This window comes from Brassica oleracea, chromosome C7 (genome assembly GCF_000695525.1).
Source record: "Brassica oleracea var. oleracea cultivar TO1000 chromosome C7, BOL, whole genome shotgun sequence".
NCBI lineage: Eukaryota > Viridiplantae > Streptophyta > Magnoliopsida > Brassicales > Brassicaceae > Brassica > Brassica oleracea.
Window position 1 is genome coordinate 35140582 of NC_027754.1, and position 8166 is coordinate 35148747.

Consider the following 8166-nt stretch of genomic DNA (forward strand, 5'->3'; position numbering starts at 1 on the left):
ATTGCTCCAAAACGAGTTTAAAACCGTTAAAAACACGGAATATCATGACCTATCGGAAGTGATTAGCAATACCGTGCAAGTAATGTCAAAGTACGGGGAAATGTCAGGTGGTGGTTGCAGGGTTAGTAAACAAGACTTTCGAGCTTTAGAAAAATTAATGGACCGACCGCTGGAACATGATAGAGATCACCCGGGCCGAGTGAGCGGGCGTGGGTGGTCCATTAGCCATGGACAGGTCGGGGCGTTATAAGTGGTATCATAGTTGGTTAGCCATCTCGGTTCTGGCCGGAAATGCGTTTTGAGACCTGTCATGGGACGCAACGAAGACGTTGCGTTCTTTGAGATGGAGTGAATTGTAACATCCCGAGTTGTGAAATATGAAAGGCTTAAGAGGATTGATTTGACTACCTATGTCACCAAAGTTAACTTACTTTTTCCGTCACATATCCGTTTAGAACTCCAGAGTTAAGCGTGCTTGGGCTAGAGTAGTGAAAAGATGGGTGACCTATCCGGAAGTGATTCGCGATACCGTGCGAGTGAGGCCTAGTACGGAGAAAGGTCGGGTGGTGATTGCTTTGTTAATAAATAAGACTTTCAAGATTTAAAAAAATAACGGACCGAATGCTGGAACGGGATGGGGTCCACCTGGGCCGAGTGAGCGAGCGTGCGTGGCCCATTAGCTGGTGGGCGGATCGGGGCTTACAACAATGTCTTTAAATAAATTTGAGAACTATCCTTGTTTTTATGTGATAAGACCATTTTGACTTAGAACTAATGAATATAAATAAATTCAGAAAGCATTAATATTTTTATTAATTTATTTGAGATAAAAATAATTATTATTAAACATACTTAAATTTATAACTGCATAACTTTTGAAATATTTGGTACTTTGGTACAAAGAGCTTTCTCCAATATTTATTAGGAACCATCGTCAAGTAGTATCATATTTGAATAAACTTCAAGAGAATGAAGGAGTTCTTCATCTATATGTAACCATTACGGTAACCATATAAAACTATTTGCTAACATTTTTGTTTATAAGGGCTTCTTAGTTATTTTACTACACTTATTAGCTTCATGTTTTAATGTTGTATGTAGCAGAACATACACATTTCCCCTTATTGAATCAAGCAAGGTTGTAAGTAATACTCATGATTTGCTTATTGCTGAAAATAGTAATGCCCTTAAAATGTTTATATGACCTTATAAAATAACTGTGTATACGAAGGATCATTACCGCATGTATTTTGTAACTGTAACAAGGATACATATCTGTTTGACGCCAAAAGTTTCAACATTGTTCTCAATGGATGGTATTATGTGATAGGTAGCCCACATGAAGCTGAACGAGTCTAGATGGAGATGGGAAATATAGAAGTTAAGCATGATGTAGTGTCTTATTCGAATCTGATATCTTGCTATTCGAAAGAAGGTAACTTGAATAAGGTGCTTCGACTTCTCTACCGAATGAAAAAAGTGTATAGAGCCATATAAAAATGTGTACAATGCGGTGGTTCACACTCTTGCCAAAGATACGTTTGTGTCTCATTTTGAGGCGATTAATTTGATTAATGCAATGGAAGAGTAGAAATGGATGAACCCACACATTTTAGCTTACAACTCTCATCAAACCTCCATGGATGGCTAAAAAAAACAAAAGAGGCAAAGAACGGATTTTTCTCAACAATACACATATACCATGCCTTTATGCGAATTCTAGGAACATGGGAAGATATTTTTAAGCCATAAACTAAGATGATAAATATAGGTTGTGAACCAACTATGGAGATGAGTTTTATAGGTGGAGTGATATGGATAATGTATTATAATTATGGGATGAGATGAAGGAAGAAAGATAGTGGTTCGGACCCTAGCTCATCTATTGTGATGATAAACATGGGATGTTCTTGAATGGTAAACTAATTTATAAAAAATGTAAACTGATAGCTTACTTCTCCAAGTAGACCAGGTATGTTGACCCTTACAAATTATTTGCTCATTTTAAAATTGAACTTTCACGAAATGATATCAAGATACTGTAACTAAAAGCTTTTAATTTCGTATTTATTACTCCAGTGATCCTACAGCTTGGTTGATATCTGTTAGTCTAACCATATAACAGACATCAGAAAACGCTTTCAAGAATCTTAAAATTAAGAAAAATAGAAGCCATCAATCACATATATACCTACCTGATCCCTTTTAGACAAGTTGAAGCAGCCTTTCTATAGTTAAGACTTTTGTAATCTATGGAGCATCCAATTTTATCGATGATACTTTATATAGTCAGGAAATTACATAATCATATATATAAGGTCTGCCTCTTTTTAGTTGGAATTCTCATCCTGAAAGAATGTAGACATGTATTTCTTGTTAAATTTTATAAATGGTGAAGATGGTAGTGATGATCAGAAAACCATCTCTTACTTAGCTGTGTAGTATCTGCTAACATGACTTGTGAGAGTGAGTAATATCTTACATTTTTTCTGCAATCTTTCATGTTTACAATATTGTTTTTTTTTGGCAGGATATGGTGGTGTCTTAGTTAAAGAGTATCTTACCTATGAGTTGCTTCAGGGAAGATTGATTTACTCTGGTTCCAAAATGGTAAGACATCTACTTTCGCATCTGAGGATATAAGTAACCACTTACTATAGATATTTTACTAAATGCGCAATGATGAAGCAAACACTAGTCCTCTTGTGTCTTCAACACATTACATTTTTCTATTTCAATATCTTGAAATCTTTGATGCCGAGCCATGGTTTTCTTTACATTAACAGCTACAAAACTTATAATTGAATGCAAGACTTGCAAGAGAAAAAATATCTTTGTGGTTTCCCTGCTCTTCATCTTCATCTTCTTTCTTTTACTTTATCTTCTTTCTGTTTTGGAGAAAAAGCAAAACGGCATCTTTGACAGTCAACAGAGATTTCTTTGGAGACTGACCAATGAGAAGTAAGCTCCTGTAGGACCCTTTGCCAACAAGGACGAGTAGTCTCCACATTCAACTACTTTCCCTTTGTCCAAAACTGCGATCACGTTGCAGTTCTGGATCGTGCTAAGTCTATGCGCGATCACGACGCTCGTCCTCCCGACCATCACTCGCTCGAGTGCGTCCTGGACCATTCGCTCAGACTGGCTGTCCAAAGCGCTCGTGGCTTCATCCAGGAGCAGCACGGACGGGTTCTTCAAAACCGCACGAGCTATAGCAATCCTCTGTTTTTGCCCACCCGATAGCTGTCCCCGCAGTTCGTGTCGTAGCCGTTTGATAGTGATGTGATGAACTCGTGAGCGTTCGCTGCCTTTGCCGCCTCGATGATCTCCGACTCGTCGATGTTTTCAGATGCTGCGCCGTACATTATGTTTTCGCGGATAGTACCGGCGAATAACGCTGGCTCTTGGCTAACCAAAGCTATATGTTGACGAAGCGACCTCAAATGGTACGACTTCAGATCACGGCCATCTATTTCCACACAACCCTTTAACGGGTCATAGAACCGCTCGATCAAGCTTATTATTGTCGACTTACCTGACCCACTTGGACCTACAATAGCGGTCGACTTTCCTTCTTTAATATAACCACATTTGGTCGGGTGGGATAAGCGAAGTCAACATTGACAAACCTGATTAGTCCCTTTATCTTTTTTGGAAGATACCCGTTTGGGTCCTCCGGCTCAATGGTTGTACATCGATCTAACACTGCAAACACAGACGCAACTGCATCCGAGCCCTTGGCTAGATCGGTGGTCATGGTCCCAGCGTCTGCAATAGCCCGGCCAGTACTCACAAAGATCATAAACATCTCAAAGAATTCTTTTGCCACGATTTTTCCATCCGCTATTAGTCGTCCACCATACCAGTAGTTCAAAACCGTAGTGCACGATAAAAGGCTTCGGGAAGTCCCCAGCACAATCCATGCTAACCATGACTGGCGAACGCTTTCTCTCCGCGGACCCTCTTGGACCCTTTCGAGTAACTTCAAGATCCGTTCCTGTGAGGAGAAAGCTATGATGGTCCGGATATTGGAGACAGCTTCCGCAGCTAGTTTTCTAGTCACATCTTGGGCTTTAATTGCTTTTTTGGACATGCTTTTGAGCAGAATGCGTTGAATGTAGAAGCATGCAACAACCACTGGCTGCATTGCAATCATCACAATGGCTAATCGCCAAGCGATGACCAAACCAAGTGTGCAAGCTATAGCCACTCCCGATATGGTTTGTACTAACAATGACAACCGTTCACCAATCAGAGATCTCACCTATAACAACAAAACATTACAAAATCAAGAACTTGTATGTTTCACTAACTATAAATTAATAAGGTAAAGACATACCAAGTTAGCTTCTTTTGCAAGTGTTGAGCAAACTGCACCATTGGAGTTCTCGTCTTCATCGAACCAATTGACTTCAAAGGTCAATATCTTTGTGAGCATATTTTCTCGGATACGTTTTGTCAGGTATTCGCCCATGTAAGCAAAACAATAATGTTGAACAATACTAATCAAGAAAAGGAACAGAGCTAGACCAACAAAAGCCAACACATAGATCCTTGTTTTCTCCCTGATCTCGTCATGACTCGTTAGGAAATACACTGACACCATTGATCCTGTAATATATGATTTTATTGGTTGTACGGCCCCATATAAAGCTGCGCTTGAGCAACCAGACAATGCATGTTTCCACTCTGGTCTATTCATTGCCATTAATCTCTTAAACGATGGTACAGGCGGCTTCTTGTCCTTAGGTATCAAACCAGGAGTATTCGAATCAGTGCTTGATTTCGTTAACAAGTTAGACCCGCTATCAATAGAGAGTTTTGGAGTATACTTCAAATCTTTGCTCAAAATCGATAATTGACCCCCTTGCACCCTTACGCTGATGTTAACATCAGATTCTTCATTCTCCATCTGTTGCAAGCGAACTAGAGAAGTATAGTGACCATCCAAATTCTCCATGAGCTCTTCATGTGATCCAGTTTCTACTATGCGACCATTATGGACTACACAAATAATATCAGCATTACGAATAGTAGAGAGGCGGTGGGCAATAAAAATAGTTGTACGACCAAGAGAGGCCTTGTCCAAGGCTTCTTGGACTATCCTTTCTGATTCTGAGTCCAATGCACTTGTTGCCTCGTCTAAAAGGAGAATTTTTGGTGATTTAATTATTGCACGTGCAATTGCGATCCTCTGCTTCTGACCTCCTGACATTTGCACTCCTCTCTCTCCAACCTTTTTGTGTTAAGAAAAAAAAAACAAGTATACGGCTTAGTTCATTCAAAACATAACCGGTTTGGTCTTAAAAGTGTAAGTTTAATCCAAAAAATACCTGAGTTTTGTAACCTTGTGGGAACTGAGAGATAAAAGTATGAGCATTTGAGGCCTTTGCAGCTTCCACTACTTCATCCATGGATGCATCTTCTTTTCCAAACAATATGTTTTCATTTATCGATGTTGCGAATAGCACTGGCTCTTGACTAACTAGACCCATTTGCGACCTCAACCACTTCACCTGCAGCTTATTAATGGGCACCTCATCTATGAGAACCTCTCCTGCGACTGGGTCATAGAACCTCTGCAAAAGAGATATCATAGTCGATTTTCCTGACCCGCTTCCACCAACCAGAGCCACAGTTTTTCCAGATGGAATTCTCAAACATAAATCGTCAAAAATTGGGGTTTCAGGTCTAGACGGATACATGAACTTCACATGGTTAAAGTGGACTTCTCCTTTAATGTTCTCTAGAATTTGACCTTCCATGTTGTCCGAATCAATATCTATCAGGAACTCTTTTTATTACTTTGGTAATCCTTTCCCCTGCTACAACTGCCTCTGAAAAACATTTGAGATTCGACAAACCTCGACCAAGTGATCTGAAAGATGTAAGATACCAAATATCAAAACTAAAATATGGTTTCTTTTATGTCAAGAAAATTTAAGAACCTTAAACCTAGTTAGTTACTTACGCGCCGCCAAAGGTAATGCATATAATGACTGCAAAGATAGTACCGCCTTTGGCGCCATGGTACATAACCATCCGACTTCCATACCAAGTCATGAACCCCCAAATGGCGTAGTTGATACTATTACTCCCAAGGGAGATTCCTTTAACTATCCCTTGTCTCAGCCCTAGTTTCACCGAGCCTTGAAGAGCAACTGAGAATTTAGCTATCAACTTAGTCTCACTGCCAAATGCGTAGACGGTTCGCACCAAAGAGATGGCTTGCTCGGCAATAGAACCAGCTTCGTTGTACTCTTCGCGTATCTTCCTCGATAAGCCGATGAGGGATCGTCCGTACAAGAGTCCAGGGATCAAAAGAAGAACAATGAACGGGAAGCCTACGAGTGTGAGTCTCCACAGCATGATGAAACCCACTACGTAGCTTGCGACAAACGCAGTTGCATTCATCAAAAAGTTCGGTAACTGTTTAAATTAAAAAACGGTTTAAAAACAAAACAAAAACATATTTAGAATGCAGAGATATAGATAGAAAGTTGAGACCTTTTCACCGAGGACGTCTTGGATGACGAGGCTGTCACTAGAGACAGTAGCGATAACATCAGATGTGCTTGTAATGTTAAGATCAAAGTAAGCCACATCTTGTCTTAACACTGCTTTTAAGTATCTCTCTCTCATTCGTGCTGCTTGTCTCTCCCCTGTTCTTGTCCAACAATATCCTTCTGTTTTGTATATAAATATCAACACCCATCCACAAATTTACATAAATACTAGCTATATAGAAAATGGAAAGTAACAAGGTGTAAAAGACTTACCAAGGAAACAGATCACCCAAGATGCACTAGCCACATAAAGCATAGCTACAATTTTCTGTTAATCACCCAATGTGTACAAAAAAGAAAGATCCATTAGATTTTTTTCTTCCTTATGAAAAGAACAATTATACACTCAACATAAATTTCACGTAAAGATTTTATTTACTTACGCCAGTTCTTATATAAATTACATTAGGTTCTTGCACTTATTATGGTTCCTAACATATAGATATGGTCATAAGTGTTGGCATAAAGCAGAATTAAGATGTTAGATTTGAGAATTAATCTGCCAGACTTGAGAAGTAAACTACCAGACTTGAGACTTGATTGCCAGACTTGAGTGCCTAAGAGTGAAATTCGTGCAACTTCAACTTGAGAGATAAATTTAAATTCAAATTAGGTTCTGACCTTTGGAGCGAGAGGCTGGACAAGTGGGGATTAAAATAACATGTTGGAGAGAAGAGAGATGGCTGTTAGGAGCTGTCACTATCACATTGGAAGCTCTCCTGCATCTCAGCCATCCAATTCAAATTAATTCAGATCTTTCCATCCCAACCATTCATTTTGAATCCAGATCTATCTCTCTTTGTCTTCTTCTTTTTAAAGAGCTCTCATTGTAATCAATTATAATCCAAGCTGAAAGAGGGGAGTTCTCCTTTCTTCTTCACCATTCTCTTCTCTCTTGGTTACTGTCAATCTCTATAATTTCTTGATACTCATACTCTCTTATTCTCAACTTAATTTACTCTTCATCACTTATCTCTCTGTTTACTATGTTCCTCATTGTCTTTTACTCTCATATTAATCATCTTTTCTTACATGGTATCAAAGCTTTAAGCTCCTGAACCTCACAAAAGCTTCCGCAAATCTAATTCATTCTCAGTTCATCTGAGTCTGAGTCTGGTACAACCTTTTGTCCAGCGGTCCAAAGGTTTTCCAAGAAGGAAGAACCCACAACCAGCTCTAAGGCAAGGTGTATACAAGTTTCTAAGCCTCAAGAACCCTCATCAAGCTCAACCAGTTCAGTCTACCACTCATTTGTCTTGAAGATTCTTGAGCACACTCTTTTATCTAGCGGTCTATTGTTTTCCAAAGTTTTCAATCTCTTTTCCCCTGTCAAATATGGTGAAGAAACCACTTGAAAGCAAAAGTTTATGGAGTAGTTTGCCTAGCCAAGCTTCAAAACTACCTTGTACAAGTGGTTCTCTTTCTCTATCCAAGAAGAGAGCTTCCAAGAAGGTGGCGACTCTCAAGCATGAAGAAAGGAGGAGACTTTGGTGTGATGGATACAAGAAGGAGGTCATGTACTTAAAGAGAAGGAGTTGGAGTTCAACTCAACATCTCAGATCCAACAAATTGTCATGACCCATGTGTATTGGAGGTTCAA

At 39.4% G+C, this 8166-nt stretch overlaps 1 pseudogene; it reads right to left on the minus strand.

The window, feature by feature from the left end:
- Window positions 1–2848: 2848 nt before the first annotated feature.
- The window catches only part of LOC106304489, an 8880-nt pseudogene continuing 3562 nt past the window's right edge, over window positions 2849–8166 (minus strand).